At 42.9% G+C, this 22,901-nt stretch overlaps 1 protein-coding gene across 1 annotated transcript in view; it reads left to right on the top strand.

The window, feature by feature from the left end:
- The window catches only part of LOC141178644 (uncharacterized), a 1,052,471-nt gene that overhangs the window by 228,804 nt on the left and 800,766 nt on the right, over positions 1–22,901 (top strand). The gene's annotated exons all lie outside the window — the stretch shown is intronic.

A 22,901-nucleotide genomic window follows, 5' to 3' on the forward strand; every position in this document is an offset into this window, starting at 1 on the left:
TATCACCTCGGATTGACAAGTGAATATTGTGTGAATCTTTCTCAACTTCTGACAAAGGTCCTTAGTAGACTGAACACTGTTAGGTTCGGTCGTGGCAGGTGATCGAAGATTGGGTAGGACACGCACCCAGATATACATATATCTAGTGTCCGGAGAGCTGTAGGCAAGAGCTCTCCTCCTTTCACCTAAACCGGTTCGGGGTAAACCCGTTCGGGGCGGGTGATCGAAGACTGGGTAGGACACGCACACAGATATACATATATCTAGTGTCCGGAGAACTGCGAGTTCTCCTCCTTTCATCTGACCGTTCGAGACTTCCCCGAGGGGAGGGGGTGAAACAAAGTCAGTGGAACAGCTGGGCGGTCCGGCCGGACTCGTGCTGTGCACAAATTAAGGATCTTTTGTCAGTTGTAGTGATTAATCAATGTTTCCGTGGAGCAGAAAGACTTTGTCTTCCCTGCAGGAGGGAGAGGATGTGATGAATATCATGGTCAGTCGAGAGGGGAAAAGATCATTTAAGAATGCACCAAAAGTGTTTAAGGTGTTAAATTTTCCTGTGGGAGGGAGACCTCAGCCTGCCATCCGCCATCTCCCTCGCAGAGGAGACGAAGCCTGGTTGTTTTAATTATTTTTATGTAAAGAAGGGAGAATTATCTAGCACTCTAACAGCAGTGTCTGACTGTTTTGTGCTACAAAATGCAGCTGATGTGAAAAAATGCTGCTCTGGGTTTATTGAAAGAAAGGAAAAGTTATGTACAGAAACTTAAACAGTTAACTAAAACATGCAAGCTACCAGATAAGGGCCGGTTAATTATGAAGAAGAAAAAGGGCAAGTTAGAAGATAAAGGATTGTTACAAATAGCTTTGGCTTGGTACAGAACAGCAGAGAATTTAGAAAATGCAGACAATAAGGGAAAGACGCTATGTTATGTGTATTACAAAGATACTGCTCTCCGATAATGGCGGCGTAATGAATTGTTGGGAATGTTCTAATTGTGGCCAGCTGAATCCATTGTCAGCAGATTCTTGTGTTGCATGTCACGCACCCCATTCAGGAGGCCCACCCCTCACTACTACCTAAGCCACTCCTAGTGCCCCATCCTCATCTGTTATACCTATGTCCGCCCAAAGTTCCAACCCTTCCTGCAGCGGCCATTTAGCTACACCCATTGCATCACCTCCGGCCTCTGACAAGATGTCCCTTTGGTGGCGGCCATCTTGACGCACCCCTCCTGTAGTGTGCTTCCCTCTGGTGGCGGCCATCTTGGCACACCCGGAATACAGGCAGCAATACACACTACACCCGGAATGTGTATGAGGAAGATCATCATGATCAGTGTGTGACAGAGCATTAGATGCCAATACGTATGAGAGTGGGGTTAACTTCTGTCAAGCCCTTAAAATATGGGCTCAGGATAAGTTGGCTGATCAATCGACTACCCTCAACAGCACATATTTATGTCCACTTTGACATTAGGGCTAAAATATGGTGATGTAAACTAATTCTCTAGATGGTCATATATCCTTAAGTTTCTAATAGATGCACATACACGTTTTCTGGCTTACAGTAATTGATTTAGCAAACGCTTTTTTCAGCATTCCACTACACAAAGACTGTCAGTTTCTGTTTGCATTTACATCTCAGGGCAGGCAATTGACTTGGACAGTGATGCCACAGGGTGCACAGAATAGCCCTAATCAGTTTGCAAAGAACATGTCTAGCTGTCTGCTGCCGTGGCAGCTGGACAACTCTGAGGTAGTACTTTTACAATACGTGGATGATCTTTTGTGTGCCCCCACGGAGCAAATGTCCATCAGGGCCAGTGTTAGCCTCCTCAAGCATCTAGCAAAACTGAATTGTCGAGTCTCAGCCTCGAAACTTCAGTTTTGCCTTGGTCAAGTGGTCTTCTTAGGCCACTGCCTTACTCAGGGTGCCAGACATCTCACAGAAGAAAGGAAGACGGCCATCTACCTGCTACCATTCCCAAAAGATCCCATAGAGCCCCAACGGTTCCTCGGACTATGTACATATTGCAGACAATGGATCCCAGACGCCTCACATCTGATGCAGCCCCTATATGATGCATTAAAAGAAGACACTGTAGCTGATGTAAACAACAAAGACCACCAAGAACTGCTGCAACAAGCTTTTGAGCAACTAAAGTCAAAGATAATGACAGCCCCTGCCCTTGGAAATCCGGACTATGCTCAACCTTTCCATTTGTATGTCTCTGAGACTGGATGACATGCAGCCGGGGTACTCACACAGAGACACTGTGCAAAGCGGTGCCCAGTCGGGTATTACTCAGCACATCTGAACCCGGTAGCCAGGGCCTCCCCCAGCTGTCTACGAGCAGTTCACGCCACACAGCAGTTACATGAGAAGACGGCGGACATCATCCTTGGACATGAGACTCACATTTATGTCCCACACGATATTGCGGCTGTTCTGGCTTTACAGCAACCTAAACATCTGTCCACACAGAGACACCTGCGGCTGCAGTGTTCGTTGATTTTGCCAGAAAATGTGAAATTACACCGGTGCATCACCATCAATCCAGCCACCCTGCTGCCGGCACCTGAAGGAGAGGGGAAAGAGGCTCCACCGCATGACTGCCTGGAACAAATTACTGCGGAGTCAACTCCACTTCTTCTAGTGGGGGACGTACCCTTGGGTGATCCAGATCTTACGTTATATACGGATGGATCCAGATATGTTGACACCTCTGGCAGGTTTCATACTGGATATGCTGTCACAACTGAAGATACATTGGTACAGGCTGCAACCTTACCACCGCCAAGAAGCTGGTCTCTGAAGTTGTTCGCCGGTATGGAGTTCCAGAAGTTATTGAAAGTGATCCAGGACCAGCCTTTTCCTCATGCGTATATTAAGAAATACTTACCATGATCGGATCAACAGTAGCGTTACATACTCCTTACCATCCACAGTCAAGTGGCAAGGTGGAGAGATTGAATGGCACACTGTTGTGCAGTATGTGATTCAGCTTGCCAAAGCACTGACTAACACCCATGCGTTAGTATCATCTTCTATTCCAGATCCAGCTGATGCAGAAGGTTGTCGTACCCTCAAGCCTGGAGATTATGTGTATGTGAAGAAGCATGTTCAGAAACACGGACTAGAACCATTGTATGACGGACCATACCAAGTGCTCCTGATGACCCCAACAGCAGTAAAACATGAATTTTCTGAATATAAGCCTAGTGATCCAACATGTGGCAATCCGGATGTTGGATATTGTAGCCCCCTGGGACAAATGTCTTCATGGTGTATGCTATCAAATAACACAGTTTTTATCGATTTGGTACATAAATTAGTATTGCAGCACTCTGCTTTATGGGATCAGCCATCAGCCACATATTGGGTCTGTGGGAATAATGCATACAAATGGCTCCCAGTCGGAGTAGGGGGGACTTGTACGTTGGCTCAGCTAACTCCAGCCACTTATCTTATCCCCCATAGTAAAGTAGATATGAGAGCCATCTCTCTTCATACCATCTATAAACGTGCTAAGGACAATACCCCACGCCCATCAGGAAGACCTCATTTGATACAAAAGAGTATACCCAATAAGATAGCCAGTACGGTCTTCCTCTACCCTATGGTTACACAAATGTGGGACAAATTAGTGGAATTCACTGATTACTTAGATGACCAGATTTGGAATATTTTGGAAGTAATTAATACTACTGTTGCAGTGCAGAATCAACTTATTACAGTGGCCAATCAACATATTTTAGTGCTGGACTATTTGACAGCAGTTCAAGGACGGATGTGTCAGGTTATAGGCTCAGCCTGTTGTCACTATATTGACCCCGACTCTACCATACGGTTAAAGACTAAAAGGGAATACATTAGGAAACTCAGGGAAGAATATAACAAACATAACAAATTGACCAATGACAGTTGGTGGTCTGATACGTTCTACTTTTTTAAATCCTGCTAATTGGTTTAAAGGGATTGGTGGATGGATTGCTGGAATATTACAAGGAGTGTTGCATATTGCTGCTTGCATCTTGTTAATATATGTCTTACTAAAACTAGTCTTTTATTGTATCCCATTTTGCATGAGGAAAACCTGCCAGTCATCAGAGAGCAAGGAGGACGCTGTCAACCAACATCCAGTGTTACTATACACGGACCTCCCAGATGTAACCAGCATTGAAGACCTGGACAACAAGGGAATGATGACCTTTACCCGCTTGCCCCAACCAACCTCACGTCTGAAGATCTGAGCTTTATGATTATGTCAACAAACAAGGGGGGATGGACATGCTGCGACAGACTCAATTGGTAACAAGGGCACTAATTGGGTGAAGACCAATGTCCCTCAGGCTCAAAACATGACCCTGGAAAAGCACCTCTATCGTTGATAATAACAATTTTTATGGGGGGAATGTAAAGGACATATTAATATTCATGCTACCCAAGTGTGAAGGACATATTGATACTCAATGCTAGAGCAACTCCATTTTGTCTGCTTGCTTTAAAATCATGTTATTATCACTCCTTGCATAACATACTTCTTTCTTTCTCTTCCCATGCAACTTTCCCATACTAACCTTTTCACACAAGAACATTTTGTCAGAGACCCTGCTCCTGTTATCTAACTAGTCTAGGCCAGGATTGACCTTGTAAATTGACCTTGTAAATTTCCAGCGTGCTTCGAACAAACGATAATATGACCGTATATGTGTTTCCGTAATAATTGCAATAACATTGGCTCAAGCCTGTAGTACGGCAGTAGATGATTGGACATTAATAAACAATATAAAATGCTAAGCAAAATAAACAGGATCAGAGATTCTTCGAATCCTCCCATACAGAGCATTGCCTCCGTTTGGTTTTCTGTGGATTGCAATCAAAATAATAACTTGACACTCACTTGGTCAACCGTGAAGGGTTATTGCCCTCCCTTAACAGTGGAAGGATATACCAAACGTTTGACCCAAGCCATACAGTTTAAGGGCAATGATACCAAATACTATTGAAATGTATGTAAACTTTTGACTTTGCAGTAAGTAATAAAAATGCCTTAAAAACATTCTCTCTCTCTCTCATTATTCTGGCATTTGGCAAATATAAAAAATTATGATAATCCTAATTGACCTAAAATGGGAAAGGTTTATTCTGATTTCATGTCAGATATTGAGAAAAACATGCAGATCTGTCTTTTTATATAGTGTATGGAAACTTCTGATTTCAACTGTATATATTATATCATGTGCCCCCCAAAAATCTGCACTTTATTCCTCGTTTTTGAGTTAGTTACTCAAATATATACACTGTGTTCCAAATTATTATTCAAATATTTTCTCAGATTTTCCCAAATTACCTATATGAATTGCAGTCATTGTAATTTTCCAGTCAAATAACTATTAGAGTACAATTGAAAGGTTTTTGCACAAACTGCCTATGATAACAGTATATTTTTAAAAAATAAAAAACTCAAACTGCACTCAAAATGCATGTTCCAAATTATTATGCACAGCAGAGTTTTCAACCTTTTCATTTTAATAAAGAACAAAAAAATGGTCATTTGTGAAATTATAAGCATTAGCAGGTTATTACAAACTGAAATCAAACAGTTTTCAACTCAAAACTTTATTCTAGGTTATGTTACATTTGCACATAGGACCCCTTGTTCGAAAGGAGCTTCTGAACTCTCTCGTCCATTGAATTTGTCAGGTTTTGGATGGTTTCTGCTTCAATTGTTTTGCATGAGGACAGAATACCCTCCCAGAGCTGTTGCTTAGATGTGAACTGCCTCCCGCCATCATAGACACTCCTTTTGATGATGCTCCAGAGGTTCTGAATGGGGTAGAGGTCAGGGGAGCATGGGTGCCACACCATAAGTTTGTCCTCTTTTATGCCCATAGCAGCCAGAGATGCAGATGTGTTATGTGCAGCATGAGACGGGGCATTATCATGCATGAAATGATCTCGATGGTCCAGATGGATGGAGTGGAGGATGGCTGGTTGATGGACACCCCATGCAAACACGGCTACGGCGCTAACAAGGAGGAGGTGGAGTAATGTTTTGGGCTGGAATCATGGGGAGAGAGATTGTCGGCCCTTTTAGGATCCCTGAAGGGGTAAAGATGAACTCCATAATGTATGTTGAGTTTCTCAAACAGCACTTCCTTCCATGGTTCAAGAAGAAGAACCGTGCATTCCGCAGCAAGATCATTTTCATGCATGATAATGCCCCGTCTCATGCTGCACATAACACATCTGCATCTCTGGCTGCTATGGGCATAAAAGGGGACAAACTTATGGTGTGGCACCCATGCTCCCCTGACCTCAACCCCATTGAGAACCTCTGGAGCATCATCAAAAGGAGTGTCTATGATGGCGGGAGGCAGTTCACATCTAAGCAACAGCTCTGGGAGGGTATTCTGTCCTCATGCAAAACAATTGAAGCAGAAACCATCCAAAACCTGACAAATTCAATGGACGAGAGAGTTCAGGAGCTCCTTTCGAACAAGGGGTCCTATGTGCAAATGTAACATCACCTAGAATAAAGTTTTGAGTTGAAAACTGTTTGATTTCAGTTTGTAATAACCTGCTAATGCTTATCTCAAAAATGACCATTTTTTTGTTCTTTATTAAAATGAAAAGGTTGAAAACTCTGCTGTGCATAATAATTTGGAACATGCATTTTGAGTTTTTTATTTTTTTAAAAAATATACTGTTATCATAGGCAGTTTGTACAAAAACCTTTCAATTGTACTCTAATAGTTATTTGACTGGAAAATTACAATGACTGCAATTCATATAGGTAATTTGGGAAAATCTGAGAAAATATTATTTGCATAATAATTTGGAACACAGTGTACAGCTGATGTCAATACAATGCAGTTTTTTATTCTAAGGCCCCGGTCCCACTATCAGTATTCGGTCAGTATTTTTTTCTCAGGAATGGGGGATAAATGCAGAATTGGTGACTTGTTTCTATTATACCTTTTTTCTGATTGTTCCTCACCTGGTTTTGTCTCACTCCTGAGAAAAAATACTGACCGAATACTGACCAAATACTGATAGTGGGACCGTGGCCTAAGATCGCTAGTGTTTCTAGTTAGGTAAGGATGAGGTTGCTTTATTATTTAACTTTCATTGCAGGGGACATTGGCTTCAGCTGGAATGGGCATTATGGTAAGTAGGGTTTACTTTAGAACAATAAAAGGTCTCTGTTATTTCAAATAAAATATTTTATTCATGGTGCTGTTGTACACTGCTCAAAAAAATAAAGGGAACACTTAAACAACACAATGTAACTCCAAGTCAATAACACTTCTGTGAAATCTACCTGTCCAGTTATGAAGCAACACTGAATCAATTTCTCCTGCTGTTGTGCAAATGGAACAGACAACTGGTAGAAATGATAGGCAATTAGCGAGATACCCCCTATAAAGGAGGGGTTCTGCAGGTGGTGACCACAGACCATTTCTCTGTTCTCATCCTTTTTGGCTGTTGTTTTGGTCACTTTTTCATTTTGCCATTGCTCTCAGCCCTAGAGGTACAGTAGCATGAGGCGGTGTCTACAGTACAACCCACAGAAGTTGCTCAGGTAGTGCAGTTCATCCAGGATGGCACATCAGTGCGAGCTGTGGCAAGAAGGGTAGCTGTGTCTGTCAGCACAGTGTCCAGAGCATGGAGCAGATAGCAGGAGATGTGGAAGAAGCTATAGGAGTGCAACAACCCAGCAGTAGGACCGTTTCTTCCTCCTTTGTGCAAGGAGGAACAGGAGGAGCACTGCCAGAGCCCTGCATAATGACCTCCAGCAGGCCACAAATGTGCATGTGTCAGCACAAACGGTTAGAAACCGACTCCATGAGGGTGGTATGAGGGCCCGACGTCCACAGATAGGGGTTGTGCTCACAGCCCAACACCGTGCAGGACGCTTGGCATTTGCCACAGAACACCAGGATTGGCAAAGTCGCCACTCGCGCCCTGTGCTCTTCACATATGAAAGCAGGTTCACACTGAGCACATGTGATAGACGTGACAGAGTCAGGAGATGCCGTGGAGAGCGATCTGCTGCCTGCAACATCCTTCAGCATGACGGGTTTGGCAGTGGGTCAGTAATGGTGTGGTGTGGCATTTCTTTGGAGGGCCGCACAGCCCTCTATGTGCTCGCCAGATGTAGCCTGACTGTCATTAGGTACCGAGATGAGATCCTCAGACCCCTTGTGAGACCATATGCTGGTGCGGTTGGCCCTGGGTTCCTCCTAATGCAGGACAATGCCAGACCTCATGTGGCTAAAGTGTGTCAACAGTTCCTGCAAGATGAAGCCATTGAAGCTATGGACTGGCCCGCCCGTTCCCCAGACCTGAACCCGATTGAGCACATCTGGGACATCATGTCTCACTCCATCCACCAACGTCACACCACAGACTGTCCAGTAGTTGGCGGATGCTTTAGTCCAGGTCTGGGAGGAGATCGCACAGGAGACCATCCGCAACCTCATCAGGAGCATGCCCAGGCGTTGTAGGGAGGTCATACAGGCACGTGGAGGCCACACACAATACTGAGCCTCATTTTGACTTGTTTTAAGGACATTACATCAAAGCTGGATCAGCCTGTAGTGTGTTTTGCCACTTTAAAGTTGGGGGTGACTCCAAATCCAGGCCTCCATTGGTTAATAAATTTAATTTCCATTGATGATTTTTGTGTGATTTTGTTGTCAGCACATTCAACTTTGTACAGGACAAAGTATTCAATGAGAATATCTCATTCATTCAGATCTAGGATGTGTTATTTGAGTGTTCCCTTTATTTTTTTGAGCAGTGTAGTTATTTCACATATCACTTTCACTATGGTGTTAGTAATGGGGGCGTCTTATAGACGCCTCTCCTTTACTAAGCTGGGCTTGATGTCAGCTGGCCTTATAAGCTGACATCAACCCCAACCCTATAACCCCACTGCCACCGCTACAGGGCAGTGGGCAGAGCGGAGACTAAGTGGCAGAATTGGTGCATCCTATGGATGCGCCACTTCTGGGGCGGCTGAGGGCAGCTGTATCTAGCCTCAGAGGGGGCCAATATTCATGACCCCTTCCTAGGCTATTAATATCAGTCCCCAACTGTCTGCATAGCCTGTGCTAGCTGGTAAAATAGGGGGACCCCACGTCATTTTTTTGGGGGGTCCCCCATTTTAATAGCCTGTAAAGGCTAAGTATTCAGCTGGGGGGGGCTCATATTAGTAGCCTGGGAAGCTCCGTGGGTATTACCCCCTTCCCAGGCTTCAAAAATCTGCTCTAGCTGTCTGCTTAACCTCTGCTAGACTATAAAATTTCAGGGGACCCCACACCAATTTTTTTTTAATAAATCCTTTAATTTAACGATAAATGACAAGTACAGTAACCAACACTCTCATTGTACTAATTATATACATGACTGACACCTTTTTATCTATCTATTCTATGTGTATAGCTATTCTTTCTATTCTAAATTGTTGGGTACCGATGTATTGTAACTGTATGCGGCTGATGAATTGCAGGCTTTTAAAGAGACGGGTGAGTGAAAATCGGACGGCACTCGCATGGTCCGAGTGCTGTGCGATTTTTTTCACACACCCATTGACTTGCATTGGCGAGTCTCATCCGAGATACATGGCAAATTGCAGCATGCTGTGAATTTTTCAGCTGAAAAAAAAAAAAATCGCAGATGAGATGTCACTCATGCATTAACATTGGTCCGAGTGCAATTCAATTTTTTATTGCTCTTCCTCAACTAAAGCAGAGAGGGAAAGCACGTGGTGGATCTGGGCTGTGATGTGCGGTGAAACCCCGACCACAGCCCATCAATCAAGCGGGACCGCGTCACTTGCTCACGCCCGACTGCAGCCGGAACTTGACGTGACATCAGCGGATGTCGGAGTCGGCTGCAGCCGGGGTCACGTGATGCCTGGTGAGCAGCCAGCAATAGCGCCGCTCACAGGCAATAAAGAACAAGCAAGGTATTTACAAAAAGACTTGTTGGCACAATTTAAATCCATGGGGGCATTGTTAATAGTAGTGGACAACCTCTTTAAGGTCTGGAGGGAGGTAGAAAGGTATCTTTTTGTAGATGGTGACTGGGACAAAAGAGTTGGTAACCTCAGACGTAGGAAGGCTCCTGTCTTTAGGGTGGGGGATTTTGTGTGGTTGTCCTCAAAAAATCTGCGCTTAAAGATCATATCTAGAAAGTTTGCACCTAAACTTGAAGGTCCTTATAAAATTATTACAATTTTAAATCCTGTGATATTTAAGTTGCAGCTTCCTATTGTTTGGAAAATCAATAATTCTTTCCATTCTTCTCTTTTAACCGGTTCCCGACCGCCCACTGTAGATAAACGTCGGTGCTTGCTGGGCTCTGTGCAGCGCCGACGTTTAAAAACGGTGGGTGGTCTCGCAGCGCTCAGGACCCCCAGGGTCCTGCAAGCGCTGCGGTTCCGGTGCAAAGCGTTAGCTCTGACAGGCAACATCATCGGGACCTGATTGGATCAGGTCCCAGTGATGTTAACCCTTTGCTATGCTCTATATGCCGCGATCTATAGTGATCGCGGCATATAGAAGATAGAAGGAGGAGAGGGGGTCGTCTTACTTACTTCTCCGACAACCCCTGATACCTTCCAGGACCTGGGGTTGCTATGGCAGCTGGAGGTCACATGACCGCCTCCAGATCTGCCATATGTGGTGTCCTGCCTGGCTCAGCCTGCAGCGAAGATCTCATGTAATGTAATACATGTCTATTACATTACATGAGATCAGTGATCAGAAAAATAAAATTAATGTCCCATACAGGGACTAAGTAAAAATGTAAAAAAAAGTAAAAAAATAAGTTTTTAAAAACTGTTAAAAAAAAAAAATAACAAAATAAATAAAAATAAATAAAATATTAAACCAATAAATCCATATATTTTTACAAAACTAAAAAAAGTACACATATTTGGTATCACCGCGTCCGAAACAACCCGAGCTATAAAACTGTCACACTAATTAACTCCTTCTGTGCACACCGTAATAAAAATAAATAAAAAACGGAGCAAAAAAATAAGCTTTTTCATCATATTGCCAAACAAAAAGTGGAAAAAAATGCGATCAAAAACAAAATAGAAATAAAAATGGTACCGCTGAAAACGTCATCTTGTTCCGCAAAAAAAAAGCCGCCATACAGCTCCATCAGCCGAAAAATAAAAAAAAGTTATAGCGCTCAGAATAAAGCAATGCAAAAAAAATATTTTTTTCTATAAAATTGTTTTATTGTGTATAAGCGCCAAAACATAAAAAAAATACAGTAAGAGTAGTATCGCTGTAAACGTACTGACCCGAAGAATAATGCTGCCTGATCACTTTTACCACACGCAGAACGGCATAAAAAAAACCTCAAAATACAATTCCTGAATTGTTTGTTTTTGTTAATTTTACCTCCCAAAACACGGAATAGAAAGCGATCAAAAAATGTCACGTACCCAAAAATGGTACCAATAAAAATGTCAACTCGTCCCGCAAAAAACAAGCCGTCACATGACTCTGTCGGCCAAAATATGGAAAAATTATAGCTCTCTAAATATGGTGATGCAAAAACTAGATTTTGCAAAAAAAAGGGTCTTTTAGTGTGTGACAGCTGTCAGTCATAAAAACCCGATATAAATCTGGTATCTCTGTAATCGCACCGACCCGAAGAATAAAGTAATCTAATCAGTTATATCACACTAGGAACAGTGTAAAAAATAAATAAAACCAATTCTTCACCTGCTACTGATTTGTTTATTATGTCTCCCAAAGATCGCAGTAAGGCTCTGCTCACATTTATCCTGCGCTCTGCGCTGAGCACTTACACCAGAGTTTCCGTGTAAATCTCTGAAATACGTGATTCAGCCGGAACCCATGACGGAAGATTCCCTGTAATGAGGCAGATATAGGCCACTGTGGATGCCGTCTAGCCTGGGATCCCACAGTGTCATTTGTTTTAGGCGTGCATAAAAGTGTGGTTGGCCACAGTTTTGTGCACTTCTGAAAAAAAGGACACCGCTAAACAGAGGCCAGACGGAGTCCAGAGTAACTCAGCTGCCTCATTACAGTGAATGGATCCCACAGGGGTTTCATCTGAATTACATCACTTGGAAATTTAGATGGAAACCCCGATGTAAGTGCTCAGCCTAGAGCGCCGGATAAATGTTACGTAAAATGTTCCCAATAACAGCTTCAACTCAGTCCTCAAAAAAAGCTAGTCCCCACTCAGGTCGGTCATCTGTTAAAAATATAAGGGACTTCCAAGTTACTGGTAGCAGAAAGGCTCTGGAAAAGCGAAATGGCCCTTGCCCCCCAAAAGAAATTCAGAAAATTTTGTGCTCCCAAATCCAAATGCCTATTCTACAATAATTTGTTCTCCAATTGTCAAATAGCGCTCCGTCCCCCCCAGATCTCGCCGTATGGCTGAGCGGTACGATACAGCCACATATGGGGTATTGCCACTTTTAGAAGAAATTGTGTGACACATTTCAGCACCATTTTTACCCATTGCCCTGTGTGAAAATGTAAAATCTGAGGGTAAAACATTTTTTTGTGGTAAAAATATAATTAGGCTTTTTTCACTGCCCAATGGTATAAATTTAAAAATTAAAAAAATACTCACTACTTCCCTAGATGAATTCCTTGAGAGGTGTAGTTTACAAAATGGGGTCACTTGTGGGGGTTTCTGCTGTTTCGGCATGTCAGCGACTCTTCAAATGTGACATGGTGTCTGCTGCCTATCCCAGCCAACATAGCGCTCCTTTCTCTTCCGAACCCTGCCGTACACCAAAGCAGTGGTTTTCCCCCACATATGGGGTATCGGCGTACTCAGGAGAAATTGTACAACAAATTTCATGGTGCAATTTATCCTGTTACCCTTATGATAATACAAAATTAGGGAATGAAAAACATTTTTTGTGGGAAAAATGTGAAAATTTTATTTTTACGGCTCAATATTATAAACTTCTGTGAAGCAGCTGGGGGTGCAAGGTGCTCACCACACATCTAGATAAGTTCCCTAAGGGGTCTAGTTTCCAAAATGGTGGCACTTGTGGGGGGTTTCCACTGTTTAGGCACATCAGGAGCTCTCCAAACGCAACATGACGTCTGCTAATTATTCAAACAAATTTTACATTCAAAAAGTCAAATGGCACTCCTTCCCTTTCAAACCCTGCCATGCGCCCAAACAGTAATTTGCCTCCACATATGGGGTATCGGCGTGTTCAGGAGAAATTGCACAACAAAGTTCATGGTGCAATTTTTCCTATTACCCTTATGATAATGCAAAATTAAGGGATGAAAAACATTTTTGTGGGAAGAATGTGAAAATTTTATTTTTACAGCTCAATATTATAAACTTCTATGAAGCACCTTGGGGTTCAAGGTGCTCACCACACATCTAGATAAGTTCCCTAAGGGGTCTAGTTTCCAAAATGATGTCACTTGTGGGGGGTTTCCACTGTTTAGGCACATCAGGAGCTCTCCAAACGCAACATGGAGTCTGCTAATTATTCAGACAAATTTTACATTCAAAAAGTCTAGTGGCGCTCCTTCCCTTCCGAACCCTGCAGTGCGCCCAAACAGTGGTTTTCCCTCACATATGGGGTATCAGCACGCTCAAGAGAAATTGCACAAAAAAAATTGGGGTCCATTTTTTCCTGTTACCCCTGTGAAAATAAAAAAAATTGGGTCTAAAGTAACATTTTTGTGAAAAAAGTTAAATGTTAATTTTTTTCTTCCACATTTCAAAAATTCCTGTGAAGTACCTGAAGGGTTAATAAAGTTCTTGAATGTGGTTTTGAGCACCTTGAGGGGTGCAGTTTTTAGAATGGTGTCACTTTTGGGTATTTTCTGTCATAAAGACCCCTCAAAGTGACTTCAAATATGATGTGGTCCCTAAAAAAATGGTTTTGTAAATTTTGTTGGAAAAATGAGAAATCGCTGGTCAACTTTTAACCCTTATAGCTCCCTAACAAAAAAAAATTTTGGTTCCAAAATTGTGCTGATGTAAAGTAGACATGTGGGAAATGTTATTTATTAACTATTTTGTGTGACATATCTCTCTGATTTAAGGGCATGAAAATTAAAAGTTTGAAAATTGCAAAATTTTCGCCAAATTTCCGATTTTTTCACAAATAAATGCAAGTTATATCGAAGAAATTTTACCACTATCATGAAGTACAATATGTCATGAAAAAACAATCTCAGAATCAGGGGGATCCGTTGAAGCGTTCCAGAGTAATTACTTCATAAAGTGACAGTGGTCAGAATTGAAAAAATTGGCCCGGTCACGAAGGCAAAAACAGGCTCTGGTGCGAAGTGGTTAAAAAAATTTGAGGGGACCTCAAGACATAATTGAGGTGGATTTGGAAGGGTATCGGGAGTATGAAGTAAGGCGAATTCTTGGTTCCAGGTGGGTCAGGTACCGTCTGCATTATCTCGTTAAGTGGAAAGATTATGGTCCTTAAGATAATTCCTAAGTTAATTTGGGGTGTTATGGATAAATATATGTATGATTATGGAAGTTATATGAAAATGGAACTCCATACTTTTATGTATTAAGAATTGCAGACAATCCAAAATGCCCTCCTCCTGCCCGTACCACATTGTACCAATAACCTCATATTGATCAAAGATCCACATACTACGTGGAACATTGAATTATGCAAAATCCCTAATGATTATTGACTAACATATTAATCTGATAATAAGAGCTTGGTAATGATCTTTATTACTTTTAGGGAATTTACAGAATAATAAAAGATAAGTGACTATACTGATTGACCTTTGAACCTTACATGCAAGATGGACTTAATTGATTTGATTGAGAGTCAGCTTGACTTAATTGTTTACATATTAAAATAATGACCCATTAGCGACAGAGGTCAGCCATAATTATAACATAAGGCAATGAGGTAATGTGTGGAAGGTACCTGATTTTTCCTATAAAAAGCTGTGTATTTGACCAATAAAGCAGAACTCATTTGAGACATGACGCAGTGTTCATTTGTGATTTCTCCGACCGTATAGATCCTATATACAATTTGGCGGCAGACAACTAAGACGAGAACACACACATTTTGTGTGCCCCTAACAGGGTGATCTTCATGCGATCAGATAGACAGATTATTGGGTGGGACTGGGGAAAACCCAGCAGTCATGGTACACGTTGGTACCAATGACAAAGTTAGAGGGAGGTGAAAGGTTTTTAAAAATGATTACAGGGAATTAGGAGAAAAGCTGAAGTACAGGTGGTGTTTTCAGAAATACTGCTGATTCCACTACGTTACTAGAAAGTCAGCGGAACTTAAGGAGATAATTGTCAGGAAGAAAGGGTTTGGGTTCATGGAGAACTGGGCTGACTTCTCTGACGGCTACAGGCTCTACGATAGGGACAGGCTGCACCTCAATGGGGAAAATGCAGATGTGCTGGGGGAAAAAAATGATCAGATGGATGGAGGAGCTTTCAAATACGATCTGGGGGTAGCTGGGTAGCTGTGCAAATAAGGGGATAGAGTAGACAGAGAGTGAGACATTCAAGGAAAGTAAGGAGGTGAGTAGCAGTAATAAATATGCTAATAGTATTAAATGTCTGCAGGCAAATGCAAGAAGTCTTGAAAACAAAATTAATGAATCAGAGTCACTTTGGTCAGCCAGAGATTACGATGTGGTGGGCATTACAGAAACCTGACTGGATGAAAGCCATGACTGGGTGAGAAAAATAGAGGGTTACACTACATTCAAACGGATAGGAAAGAAAAATAGGTAGAGGGGTGGGTATTTTCATTAAAACCAACTTAAGACCCCAAGCTCAATGATGACATGGGGGGGGGGGCTTCGACAATGTACAGCACACATGTCCAACTCTTGGTGATTACATTTGACCCACGACACCAGAACCACCACATCTATGTGGGGCCATTATTCTGCATGGAGGACTTTGTGGGGTCCATTATACTGTATGGAAAGCTATGTGGGGCCCATTATACTGTATGAAAAGTTATGTGGGGCCAATCATACTGTATGGAGGACTATGTGGGGCCCATTATTCTGTATGGAGGACTATGTGGGGCCCATTATACTGTATACTGGTTGGTCCATGACTTTGTCCAAGTTTTTCATTTTGGCCCTCTGCATGTAAAATCAGTATGGGTAATGTACATGGAAATGGCAATAATGGAAAGCTGCTAATTGGACTTTGCTACAAGCCTCCTAATATAGCTGAACACGTAGAGGATGATATGCTGCAACAAATTAAAAAGGCAACAAAAACAAGTCATGGTCAAAACTGTTGGCTCCCTTGAAATTGTTCCAGAAAATGAAGTAATTCTCCCAGAAAATTATTGCAGTTACATGTTTTGTTATACACGTTTATTTCCTTTGTCTGTATTGGAACAACACAAGAAAACAGAGAAAAAAAAGGCAAATTTAACATAATTTCACACAAAACCACATAAAATAGGTCGGGCAAACTGATTGATACCTTGCCAAAATTGTGGGTAAACAACTTTGTTTCAAGCATGTGAAGCTTGTTCAAATGCAATTGTGGCAAGTAACAGGAGTGGGCAATATGAAAATCACAACTAAAACCAGATAAAAAAGGGAGAAGTTGATTCAATCTTTGCATTGTGTGCATATGTGTGGCACACTAAGCATTGAGAAAACAGAAAAAGGAGAACTGTCTGAGAACTTGAGAACCAAAATTGTTGAAAAATATCAATAATTTCAAGGTTATAAGTAGTGTTGAGCCACCCCGTAGTGTTCGGGTTCGGTTCGGTTCGTCGAACACCGGGATGTTCGAGGAACTGTTCGTCGAACACCTTAGAACACCGTCGAACACCGTTAAAACCAATGGCAGGCAAACAAAAACACATAGGAACACATAGAAAACACCTTCAAAGGTGTCCAAAAGCTGACAAACTGCTCAGAAGACGCTTTCTTTAAAAAAGCCGGCCGGCAATTCAGCAGCGGCATACACCGGTACCCGACAATTTAGACATGAAGGAATAGAGCATCACACATAGATTAGATAGATAGAAACATGTCAGTCACATATATATGAAGTACAGTGACAGTGTTGCTTACTGTACTTGTCATTTAGTGTAAAGGATTTATTAAAAAATATAATAGTGTTTTCGTGCACCGTCTCTTTAAAAAAGCCGGCCGGCAATTCAGCAGCGGTACCCGACAATTTATAACAGACAGAATAGAGCTTCACACATAGATTAGATAGATAGAAACATGTCAGTCACATATATATGAAGTACTGTGACAGTGTTGCTTACTGTACTTGTCATTTACTGCAAAGAATTTATTTAAAAAAATAATAGTGTTTTCATGCACCGTCTCTTTAAAAAAGCCGGCTGGCAATTCAGCATCTGTACCCGACAATTTAGAATAGAAGGAATAGAGAATCACACATAGATTAGATAGATAGAAACATGTCAGCCACATATATACGAAGTACAGTGACAGTGTTGCTTACTGTACTTGTCATTTAGTGTAAAGGATTTATTAAAAAATATAATAGTGTTTTCGTGCACCGTCTCTTTAAAAAAGCTGGCCGGCAATTCAGCAGCGGTACCCGACAATTTATAACAGACAGAATAGAGCTTCACACATAGATTAGATAGATAGAAATATGTCAGTCACATATATATGAAGTACTGTGACAGTGTTGCTTACTGTACTTGTCATTTACTGCAAAGGATTTATTAAAACAAATAATAGTGTTTTCATGCACCGTCTCTTTAAAAAAGCCGGCCGGCAATTCAGCATCTGTACCCGACAATTTATAACAGACAGAATAGAGCTTCACACATAGATTAGATAGATAGAAACATGTCAGTCACATATATATGAAGTACTGTGACAGTGTTGGTTACTGTACTTGTCATTTAGTATTAAAATAAAGGATTTATTATTAAAAATAATTGGCGTGGGGTTCCCCGTAATTTTAGTCTCTAGCGGAGGTTAAGCAGACAGCTGGGGCAGATGTTTGAAGCCTGGGAAGGGGGTAATACCCACGGAGCTTCCCAGGCTACTAATATCAGCCCCCAGCTGAATACCTAGCCTTTACTAGCTATTAAAATGGAGGACCCCCCCAAAAAAATGACGTGGGGTCCCCCCTAATTTAATAGCTAGCAAAGGCTAGGCAGACAGCTGGGGGCTGATATTAATAGCCCAGGAAGGGAGCCATGAATATTGGCCCCCTCCCAGGCTAGAAACACCAGCCCTCAGCCGCCCCAGAAATGGCGCATCCATAGGATGCGCCAATTCTGGCACTTAGCCTCGCTCTTCCACGCTGCCCTGGTGCGGTGGCAGGGGGTAATAGGGTTGGGGTTGATGTCAGCTTATAATGCCAGCTGACATCAAGCCCAGGTTAGTAATGGAGAGGCGTCTATAAGACACCCCCATTACTAACCCCATAGTCAAAGTTAAAAAAAAAACACAAACACCCAGAATAAAGTCCTTTAATTGAAATAAAGACACAATTCTTTATTGTTCTAAATTAAACCATACTTACCATCACGCCCATTCCAGCTGAAGCCAACGATCTCCTGCAATAAAAGAAAAATAATAAAGCAACCTCATCCTTACCTTTCCATGGTTCCCAGGACAGCTCCAGCTCTGCTACATCGAGATGACAGGCTGGACCGCAGCAGAACGCTGCCATCCAGCTTGCCATGCCGCACACACTGAGAAGCGCAGGCATGCTTGCGCTCCTCAGTGTCTGACTGTGACGGCATCCAGATGAGCCGACAATGAACTCGGCTCACCTCATGTACGTCACTGACAGCGTGGGAAAATTCTCCTGCACTCAGCGCTTCAGCGTGAGAATTTTCCCACGCTGTCAGTGACGTGCATGAGGTGAGCCGAGTTCATTGGACATGACCTCGGCTCATCTGGATGCCGTCACAGCCAGACACTGAGTAGCGCAAGCATGCCTGCGCTTCTCAGTGTCTGCGGGATGACAGGCTGGATGGCAGCGTTCTGCTGCGGTCCAGTCTGTCATCTCGATGTAGCAGAGCTGAAGCTGTCGTGGGAGCCATGGAAAGGTAAGGATGATGTTGCTTTATTATTTTACTTTTATTGCAGGAGATCATTGGCTTCAGCTGGAATGGGCGTGGCGGTAAGTATGGTTTAATTTAGAACAATAAAGAATTGTGTGTTTATTTCAATTAAAGGACTTTTTTCTGGGTGTTTGTGTTTTTTTTAAATACTTTACTAGAAATTCATGGTGGTCATGTCTAATATTGGCGTGACCCCATGAATTTCGGGCTTAGGGCCAGCTGATAATGCCAAGCTGGCCTTAACCCCTTTATTACCCAGTGAGCCACCGCACCAGGGCCCTGGATGAGTTGGGTACAGCGCCAGAAGATGGCGCTTCTATGAACGCGCCATTTTTCGGGGCGGCTGCGGACTGCAATTTGCAGCGGGTGGGGCCCAGAAAGATTGGGCCTCCCTGCGCTGCAGATTCCAGCCCCCAGCTGCCTAGTTGTACCTGGCTGGACACAAAAATAGGGCGAAGCTCCACGTATTTTTTTTTTAAATTCATGAAATTCATGGAATAATTAAGAAAAAAAGGGCTTCCCTATATTGTTGTGTCCGGCTAGGTACAAATAGGCAGCTGGTGGTTGGGAGCAGCCCGTTCCTGCCTGCTGTACCTGACTGGACACAAATATAGGGCGAAGCCCCACATCAATTTTTTTTTCATTATTTCATGAATTTCCTGAAATAATTTAAAAAAAATTGACGTGGGGCTTCGCCCTATATTTGTGTCCAGTCAGGTACAGCAGGCAGGAACGGGCTGCCCCCAACCACCAGCTGCCTATTTGTACCTGGCCAGACACAACAATATAGGGAAGCCCTTTTTTAAAAAAATTATTTCATGAAATAATTAAAAAAAAATTGACGTGGGGCTTCGCACTATATTTGTGTCCAGCCAGGTACAGCAGGCAGGGACGGGCTGCCCCCAACCACCAGCTGCCTATTTGTACCTGGTTGGACACAACAATATAGGGAAGCCCTTTTTTTCTTAATTATTCCATGAATTTCATGAAATAATTAAAAAAAAAAATGCGTGGGGCTTCGCCCTATTTTTGTGCCCAGCCAGGTACAACTAGGCAGCTGGGGGCTGGAATCTGCAGCGCAGGGAGGCCCAAGCTTTCTGGACCCCACCCGCTGCATATTGCAGTCCGCAGCCGCCCCGGAAAATGGCGCGTTCATAGAAGCGCCATCTTCTGGCGCTGTACCCAACTCATCCAGGGCCCTGGTGCGGTGGCTCACTGGGTAATAAAGGGGTTAAGGCCAGCTTGGCATTATCAGCTGGCCCTAAGCCCGAAATTCATGGGGTCACGCCAATATTAGACATGACCACCATGAATTTCTAGTAAAGTATTTAAAAAAACACAACACCCAGAATAAAGTCCTTTAATTGAAATAAACACACAATTCTTTATTGTTCTAAATTAAACCATACTTACCGTCACGCGCATTCCAGCTGAAGCCAATGTCTTCTGCAATAAAAGTAAAATAATAAAGCAACCTCATCCTTACCTTTCCATGGTTCCCACGACAGCTTCAGCTCTGCTACATCGAGATGACAGGCTGGACCGCAGCAGAACGCTGCCATCCAGCCTGTCATCCCGCGGACACTCAGAAGCGCAGGCATGCTTGCGCTCCTCAGTGTCTCGCTGTGACGGCATAAAGATGAGACAAGCTCATGTCCAATGAACTCGGCGCACCTCATGCACGTCACTGACAGCGTGGGAAAATTCTCACGCTGAAGCGCTGAGTGCAGGAGAATTTTCCCACGCTGTCAGTGACGTGCATGAGGTGAGCTCATTCATGTCCAATGATCTCAGCTCACCTCATGCACGTCACTGACAGCGTGGGAAAATTCTCCTGCACTCAGCGCTACAGCGTGAGAATTCTCCCACGCTGTCAGTGACGTGCATGAGGTGAGCTCATTCATGTCCAATGAACTCAGCTGACCTCATGCACGTCACTGACAGCGTGGGAGAATTCTCACGCTGAAGTGCTGAGTGCAGGAGAATTCTCCCACGCTGTCAGTGACGTGCATGAGGTGCGCCGAGTTCATTGGACATGAACTCGTCTCATCTTTATGCCGTCACAGCCAGACACTGCAGAGCGCAAGCATGCCTGCGCTTCTCAGTGTCTGCGGGATGACAGGCTGGATGGCAGCGTTCTGCTGCGGTCCAGCCTGTTATCTCGATGTAGCAGAGCTGAAGCTGTCGTGGGAACCATGGAAAGGTAAGGATGAGGTTGCTTTATTATTTTTCTTTTATTGCAGGAGATCGTTGGCTTCAGCTGGAATGGGCGTGACGGTAAGTATGGTTTAATTTAGAACAATAAAGGAATGTGTCTTTATTTCAATTAAAGGACTTTATTCTGGGTGTTTGTGTTTTCTTTTAACTTTGACTATGGGATTAGTAATGGGGGTGTCTTATAGACGCCTCTCCATTACTAACCTGGGCTTGATGTCAGCTGGCATTATAAGCTGACATCAACCCCAACCCTATTACCCCCTGCCACCGCACCAGGGCAGCGTGGAAGAGCGAGGCTAAGTGCCAGAATTGGCGCATCCTATGGATGCGCCATTTCTGGGGCGGCTGACGGCTGGTGTTTCTAGCCTGGGAGGGGGCCAATATTCATGGTTCCCTTCCTGGGCTATTAATATCAGCCCCCAGCTGTCTGCCTAGCCTTTGCTAGCTATTAAATTAGGGGGGACCCAACGTCATTTTTTTGGGGGGTCCCCCATTTTAATAGCTAGTAAAGGCTAGGTATTTAGCTGGGGGCTGATATTAGTAGTCTGGGAAGCTCCGTGGGTATTACCCCCTTCCCAGGCTTCAAACATCTGCCCCAGCTGTCTGCTTAACCTCCGCTAGAGACTAAAATTACGGGGAACCCCACGCCAATTTTTTTAAATAATAAATCCTTTATTTTAATACTAAATGACAAGTACAGTAACCAACACTGTCACTGTACTTATTATATATGTGACTGACATGTTTCTATCTATCTAATCTATGTGTGAAGCTCTATTCTGTCTGTTATAAATTGTCGGGTACAGATGCTGAATTGCCGGCCGGCTTTTTTAAAGAGACGGTGCATGAAAACACTATTATTTTTTTTAATAAATCCTTTGCAGTAAATGACAAGTACAGTAAGCAACACTGTCACAGTACTTCATATATATGTGACTGACATGTTTCTATCTATCTAATCTATGTGTGAAGCTCTATTCTGTCTGTTATAAATTGTCGGGGACCGCTGCTGAATTGCCGGCCGGCTTTTTTAAAGAGACGGTGCACGAAAACACTATTATATTTTTTAATAAATCCTTTACACTAAATGACAAGTACAGTAAGCAACACTGTCACTGTACTTCGTATATATGTGGCTGACATGTTTCTATCTATCTAATCTATGTGTGATTCTCTATTCCTTCTATTCTAAATTGTCGGGTACAGATGCTGAATTGCCGGCCGGCTTTTTTAAAGAGACGGTGCATGAAAACACTATTATTTTTTTTGATAAATCCTTTACACTAAATGAGAAGTACAGTAAGCAACACTGTCACTGTGCTTCTTATATGTGTGACTGACATGTTTCTATCTATCTAATCTATGTGTGATTCTCTATTCTTTCTGTTCTAAATTGTCGGGTACCGGTGTATGCCGCTGCTGAATTGCCGGCTTTTCATGTTTCACTGTGAGCACTGTTCCCATCGATTTGGGCAATCACTGTAATGCGACAACCACCATGGCTGTGGCATTACAGTGAGTGGCAGACAATCCCTGCATGATTGGTGCTCTAAATAGCGCCAGACATGCAGGACACGCTTTTGGTGCACGAAC

Source organism: Phyllobates terribilis, unplaced genomic scaffold (genome assembly GCF_046119375.1).
Source record: "Phyllobates terribilis strain yellow unplaced genomic scaffold, ASM4611937v1 Scaffold_29__1_contigs__length_15306474, whole genome shotgun sequence".
In the NCBI taxonomy this organism is placed as follows: Eukaryota; Metazoa; Chordata; class Amphibia; order Anura; family Dendrobatidae; genus Phyllobates; species Phyllobates terribilis.